Source organism: Melospiza melodia, chromosome 6, assembly GCF_035770615.1.
Source record: "Melospiza melodia melodia isolate bMelMel2 chromosome 6, bMelMel2.pri, whole genome shotgun sequence".
NCBI lineage: Eukaryota > Metazoa > Chordata > Aves > Passeriformes > Passerellidae > Melospiza > Melospiza melodia.
This window is the reverse complement of record NC_086199.1, coordinates 31,344,295-31,351,796: the sequence shown is the minus strand read 5'-3', so window position 1 is coordinate 31,351,796 and position 7,502 is coordinate 31,344,295.

Here is a 7,502-nt window from a genome sequence, read left to right as displayed (position 1 = left end):
AAAAAAACTATGAATTTATTATAATTTTGTCTATATTTTACTGTTACTTGTATAACTATATTGATAGTGTAGGAAACCTTACTGTCATTAATGTTTTTTTTTTCCAGTTTTCCTGCAGCCAGAACAGAAAACAATTACAGTTTCAGTAGAAAATTTTGCTGTGATTTCATTCAGCAACTAACCATTTTGGGGACTACAGGAACTGGAAGCATCTTCAGCAGGATGCTCAGCAACTCTTGAAAGACAGATTTGTTTTAGGCAATTTTGAGTAGGATTTTAGCTTCACACATCACATAAATTTAAAACCAGAAGACTGTGATTCGGTTTTAGATGTTTCTGGAAACATTATTAATGTATATGTTTGAAAATCCTTATCCTTAGTCAAGCAGAGGTTGGAGTGATCATGTCAAGAGAAATTAAGAGCAAATATATTCTATGACTGACCCTGAAAATCACAACAGGTTAAAAGAGGGAGTGGAGAAACTCGGCAAATGTGCAGCAGCATGATCAATGGATTTTGGGTTGAAAAATCTGCATTTTTCATCATGGTTTGACTGGAAAAGACAAGTATCTAAGGATTTCAGCTACATAGATGAAATGAAGATACATGGCCAAAAAAAAATCACCAAGGTGCAGACCTTAACCAAATATGAAGAACTGTTTGCAATCAATTTTCTGTAGAAGGGACATGTAGGAATTGCACCAGACCAACGTGGTCTAGTGGGCACGTGGCAGGGGGGCTGGAATCTGATAATCTTTAAGGTCCTTTCCAACCCAAACCATTCTGTGAGTCCATAAAGACATACCAGATGCCACAATGATGAGCATGTTAGAAATATCAAGATAAACACTGAATAGTTAAGTAGTATGTAATTAGTTACATCATCCTAATTAAAAGTAGCTGAGCAAAGCAATCCAGCTTATAGACAGTTCTCTGTTCCTTCTCATATTATTTGCAGTCCAATTTCATGATCCTCTAAAAAAAAATTGATGTGCTGCTGAAAAGATGGACTTCATAAGCATTTTTGTTTGGAATCCTGATATGCCAGGATGTCAGACGACAGATGGTTTATTCACCTGAACAGCTAGCTTCATTCATTAAGAACCTGAATTCAGTCCTTGGGTCCAAAAGAAGTGCTGGAGCCTGAAGTTCTTGAACTTTCTTTATGCTTCTTTGATTGCAGGATGTTTTTAGCAACACAGCACCTAGCTGAAAAGCAGTATTTGCCATACAGTTGTGCCTGTGTTATTCTGAGATAAAAATACCACATGCAGGGAAGAAAATATATCAGATAAAGTGAATTTCTTTTCAAAAATAATAACATACGTGTTGAACAGAAGTCCAAATTTGTAAGGCCAATCCTGAAGGTCTAAAATAAATGCTACTCTTCTGAACACACAAAGTTCTCATCAGACATAAATCCTATTTTCTATGATGCAGTATTATGTATTTCAGCTCTGGGGCTGTTGACAATGTTACTTTATACATACAGAAATAATTTGTGATACACTGATTTAAAATCCTATAAAGCAAACTGCTGCCTCTAATTAAATGGCAGATTAGAGCTATGCAATTAAATAATTTCAGAGATTAATTGTTTCATGTCTGTAAATATCACAGCCATTTATCCAGGGGTCAAATCTAGAAATAAAAGCAGGCAGTTTTTAAATTGCTTTATATAAATATGCAGGTACATATATAGGCATATGTATATTTTTTAAAAATATGAATGCATATATATCTCTAAGAGAAGCTATTCTGTTGATATGGCAAAAGAAGTTGATCCAGTCATAGATCTAATATCTGTATTTCAGCAATCTACAATGAAATTTTCATACATGAGTTGTTTAGGAAAGGACACCTAATGCAAAATCAACGCTAAAAGCTGGATAACTGTAGTTATTGAAATAATTTAAAAGCAAATGAGCATTTGACATGTGTTGGTCAAAAAACTTTAATCAAAGCAGACTGGGGACTTCTATGTGTAACCTCTTTCATGAGACAAATCCCAAGGTCCTTTACAAAATAATGAAATTAGCAATGCAAATATTGATGAATACAGTAGGTCAAACAAAGCAGTCCTTGCTCTTGAGAGTGCCGCTACTGTTAAGTCAACAAACCAAGGGCTTCCAGATGCAAAAAAAGTGCAAGCCTCAAAGCCAGGCATGCTAGGTTTTTGGTAAGGATCAAAAAATATGTTGAAAACAGTTTGCAAGTCTTGGTTTTGGTTTCTATATAATTGTTACATTTCATTGTGTCCATTTGCTCTAGGGCTTTTTGCTTCTTAGGGACAATCTTTGACATGTTCATGAACATGCCAAATCTTTCCTGTAGGATAATAAATGAACAGGTGTATGGGCTTCAGAAGTTCCTGGGTTGCATATAGGTCATTTACTATACAGACTGGTGCTTGAAGAAATGCTGTTCTTATAAAGGCAATTCCCAGACACTTGGGAAAAGTTAGGGGTTTTCAAGTTTGGTCTTACAGTACTGTTTTATCTATGCCTGAAAGGAGAAACTAAAGCTCCACAGATCACAACTGAAGACAGGCTCAAAAGAAATGAGTGGTGATTTAACTTTTACAACTTATTCTTTTTGAGTGAAACTTGTTTAGGCATGCTGGGCCTTCATGAAAACCCTCTGCAGCTTCTTAAAAAGAATGTGAGGGGTGAGTGAGGAATAATATTTTCAGTCACAGTGTGTTATAAGACTTCTAAGACTTCTTTCTTTTTTTTTTCCTTTTGCATTGTTTCCTCTTTGTAAATTTTTCTTCCTCTCTCTCCCTCCCTGTTTAAGAAACCATTGCTAGTTTCATGTGCATTTATCCAGCTCCAATATTTGTTCATTACTAATAATAAGATTTATTCAAGCTGCAAATTCCAAGACTGAAATGATTAAGCCATTTGAAATTGCTCCAATAACTGATCTCTAAATTTCTCTGCCATATTTTTGGTCATACTTGTAAGTATGTTAGTACTTACAAGTTTTCATTTCAGATTCAATTAGTCACAGAGTCAGGCACAAAACTGCACTCTATGATTCATAACTAATCAAGACAGTGTAAATCAACCATTGAGAATTTTATAAATACATAAGTAGCTGAGCAGTAAAACTTGAAATCAACTTGTTACAAAAAGCTTAACCCACAAATGGCCATACACAGTTGAGCTCCAAAAAACCATGTGTGTGAGTCAAGGGAAACATTTTTAAATTCTGAGGTCGGTATTTTTTCTTTTGCTTCTCTTATTAACCTCAAAAATGGAAACATTGTGATGTTTTAGTTTTCTTTGCCAGTCACTCTTGCAGCATCTGTAGCAGTATTTTTGGCTATTGATTGACTGTAAATCAGATAAGTGTGCTAATGCCCCTTTTTTTTTTCACTTTGAGAATCTTTGATTTCCGCTGAAGTGTTTATGAAGGCTGACAGTGCTCATTTTATATGTGATTCACAGCAACCATAGCAATCCTGTCTTTGAGAAGTGCAGTGGTGCAATGCAAATGTCCTGAAAAGGCTATACATTCATTATAAGGTTTTAATTATGGATCACATTGCTACCCTTAGGGTCTGAAGTTCAGTGCTATTAAAAATTTGAAAGATTTTTTAGTTGCTCAGAATTTTAAATCAAAGCTCAGTGTGAAATATATTCTCTGATTCTAAAAAAATATTTCCTAAGAATGAGTAACAAACAAGGCCAAGGCTAGAATTTTGTCCTCTCTTCCAGATTCAAAGTCATTATCAGAAACTTTCATACAATGATCTTCCCCACCACACCCCTTGGATGATACATTCCAACACTCCAAAAGGGTGATGCAGATCTAAGATGGGTTTCTGAGACTGCTTCATGCGCACACTTCTGAAGTTTTATTTATTGCTTATATACAGTAGTATTTTTGGAGGTTTTCACAGTACCACAAGAGTACTTTGCTCTCTGTTTGCTGAAGCTGCCACAGAAAGCAAGCTATGGGACTATATGCTATGTCCCTGCAACAAAAACATCTTGAGATTTTAAAAGAGGTTCCCCATCTCTTCTGATCTTAAGTATCTTCTAAAATATCAAACCAAGTCTACTTGCAAGCCTATTGACAAATCATGACATTAATAAAAAACATGAAGGGAAAACAGTTTCCAAGTTCACATACTTAAAAAGAGAGCAAGTTACATGTGAATCTAAAGATCCTATTCAAAGTTGGGAAGTTGATTGGGACATTTTCCAAAAGTAAGAATTAGTGTAAACTTGGATCACATTGTGATGCGTGTTCTTTCCTTGGAACAGCATTAAACAGCTGAGAATCAGTCACCTTACTTCAGCAGAGTTTTTGAGAGAATGGGGGTGAAGACAATATTAATTTTTAAGTAATTTGAGCACAAGAAATCTGATGCCCAACTGCCCTTTTTGCTCCTGGGATTATTTTGACCTAATTCCCAAGGCATCTTTCTGAAAGTGTATCCTTTGGACTAAAAAAACAAAAGGCAAAACCCACTCTCTTGGACCCTACTGTTTTAGTTCCCTGTATGAATCTTCTGGTTTGATTTAGGAATGTGCTGCTTGGTTCCCATGTGCATTGTTGTTGTAGTATTTACTTTGGAAGGAAAAGTGAGTATACGGTTCACGCCTTAACCTTGTCAAGCTTTCCCCTTACCAACTTGAACTGACACCATACAAATTCTGAAAGGAAAGGCCACAGCCAAAATTAATCATAAACATTAACCATAAAATATTACTCTTGACCCTACCAAGGGGCAGACCTCTAGGAATAACATCCTGCTCCTTAAGAAAATAACATCCCGCTCCAACCGAGAGGTGCAGCCGATCTCGTCTGTGCATGACGGACATGCTGACCTGTGCCTCGGGGTGTAACATCCGATCCCAGCTCACAGGGTCATGTGCACTCCAGGCCTTACCTTATGGAAGTCAAACACTGCCCTACACACAGGCTTTGGCACTTGTGTCCTCTGCATGAAACCAGTCCTGTCTGAGGCTGTGCTGTAAGGTTAGCGTTTTATGCAAAGACAAACAGATGAGGCTGAAGCTGGAAAATTTAAAGCTGCCACCCCAGCTTCCAGGCTATTTTGACCTGAATGAATGCTGCAGGTATACACTTCTCATCATCACCAACAATGAACCCTGAGGGAAGGCTACAGTCTGTAACTCCTTTGTAGCATTTCATTTGAATAGACCCTATGACTAGTTTATTCCTAGAGACACAATCCATAGGTTACTGGAGAACCCATTTCTCTAGCTATTGGGCAGTATGCTGTTCATCAGCAAATTGAATTATTGAAGCCTCTGAAATCCAAAAAACTCCAGAAACAAGACTAGTTAATATTGCCAAAGAAATAGTAAATCAAAGAAAAACATACTTATTATAAGTCACTGGAGGTGAAACATTGCCTAAATCAAGCAGGACTTGCAATATTGAATGGAACATTCCCTAAATATCATTCAAATATCTGGCATGTAATAATAAATCAGATGCTGGTTGTTCTGACATTGATAGGGAGAGATTTCAGCAGCAAGCTGTTGAACTTGTCAAGGATGCCCCACAGATGTACTTCTGGTCCTGCAGGCCTCCCTTAATTCAATCCCTTGCCGGCAAAATAAGATGTAAGTACCCCACTTTCCAGGGGTTTCCCTTAGCATAAACCCTTCAGTGTCACCTCAACAAGTGATTTTGGTCTTCCTTTTCCCAGCACGTCAGCCCCAGATAGGAATCGAGCTACTGTTGGGATTAACAGGTTAAAGAGAACTGGTGAGGCAAAGTGACATCATCCTAAATTGGTGCACTTAGACTCGTTACAGAAGATTAAAAGATTTCCCTGGTAACACTCATTTGTCCCTGTGGGAGAAAGTGGGGTTTGTTTCACCCGTACTAATCAAAGAATAAATTTCAAGCACTTGCAATGAAATTATTACTTGTAACAAATTCATGAGATTAAAACTTCTTTGGGATTTTTATGTCAACCTGAAGTGTAGTTATGTCCCTGTGAATGAATTTGACAGATTTGATAGAGATGGTAGAGATTGTTGCTGTGTTATCTGCTGGATAAATGCCTTGAAGTGAATATTTTCACAGGAATTGATCTGTGCTTGATTTGTACTTGCACAGTCTATTTATAGCTAACAAATATAAGATGGCTCGCTTCTGACAACTCAGTACAAACTGAGTACACTCCTCCTTTCACACTAATGCCAATATATGTCTCCTGTTATTAATAAGCTATTTAGACACATTCTGACAGCAGACTAGACCTCATCTTTGAGATCAGTACCTGACACTCATATTTCTTTGCTCTTGCCCTGTTTCTTTTCACCATCCATCACACTGACTCTTACTTCCTATCCTCTCCTGTGAAATAGACACTACCTTCGTTTTTCATCAACAGTAAAACAGATCAAGGTGGTTTCATGTGTTGGTAAAGATAAATGTCGAGGCTAAAATCTTTCCTTGTGTGCCTTCCATTAAATTTCACTGTGTAGCATTTGTACACTTTTCAGCTATGATGCACAAAAGCCAGTGGTGCAAAAGATTTTCAGTCTCATAACATCATGCCTCTATAGAAAACTCATGTCCTTTTAGGTAATCAGTGCTTATGCATTGAAATTAATTACCATTGAAACCTCCCCGTGTTTTGTGACTTTCTTGTCCAGTCATTTCAAATGGGTCCTTCTCAAATGGCACAGGTTGTATATCATGTCAAGGAGAGGACTGGCAAAATGTGCTTTGGAAATATGCAAACAGTATTTCAATGTAATAGTGATAAATAAAGATGTTTTTTCCTCTGTAGTCATAGCAATTGTAAGGAAGAAAAGATGTGAAGATGCATTTGAACAATTCTCATTGGAAGAGTCTTTTGTTTTACCCAGCTTCTCTCCTGAGGTGAGTTAATTGCAAGTCTTCTCACTTAGCTTGTGATAGAAAGAGATGAACTTTTTTTGTGCATCTGTGTGTAATGTTTTGTCCCTGGTAATGAACTAAAATGTTTGATTCTGAAGGAAGGAGTTTTTCTTTTGGGTTACAAAGGAGTTTGTTACAAGAACTGAACTTAGTTGTGCAGGAGTAGGGAGCCTGCTGACTTCTGATCAAGACTGACAGCTTAAGAAAACCTGCCAGGGTAGCTGTTCTCTCTGTTGGCTGAGCAATGGTATTTTCATCACCAGACAAAGTTCAGAATTTCTTTCAGAGAAAAACTGACACTGACTTTTTGAACTTTCAGACTACTGAGCTGAGCAGAGTGAAACCAATTGTTGAGACATCATGCATGGATCTAAGGGACCAGTGGGTATGAACTATGCTAGAGAATCATGATAAGACATTCTGCATGCTTTTTTTTGCTGTTTCCTTTTAACCATTGTTCTTGCTCTGCTGTTTGTCCTGAGTCTTACTTGCTTTTCACCATTTCTCAGGAGCAGTGAATACATAAGATATCGTGGGAGAAACCTGAGACCACTTAAAAAGCAGCTCTAAGATGAGTTCAACTCACATTCTCAGAGCAATGTTC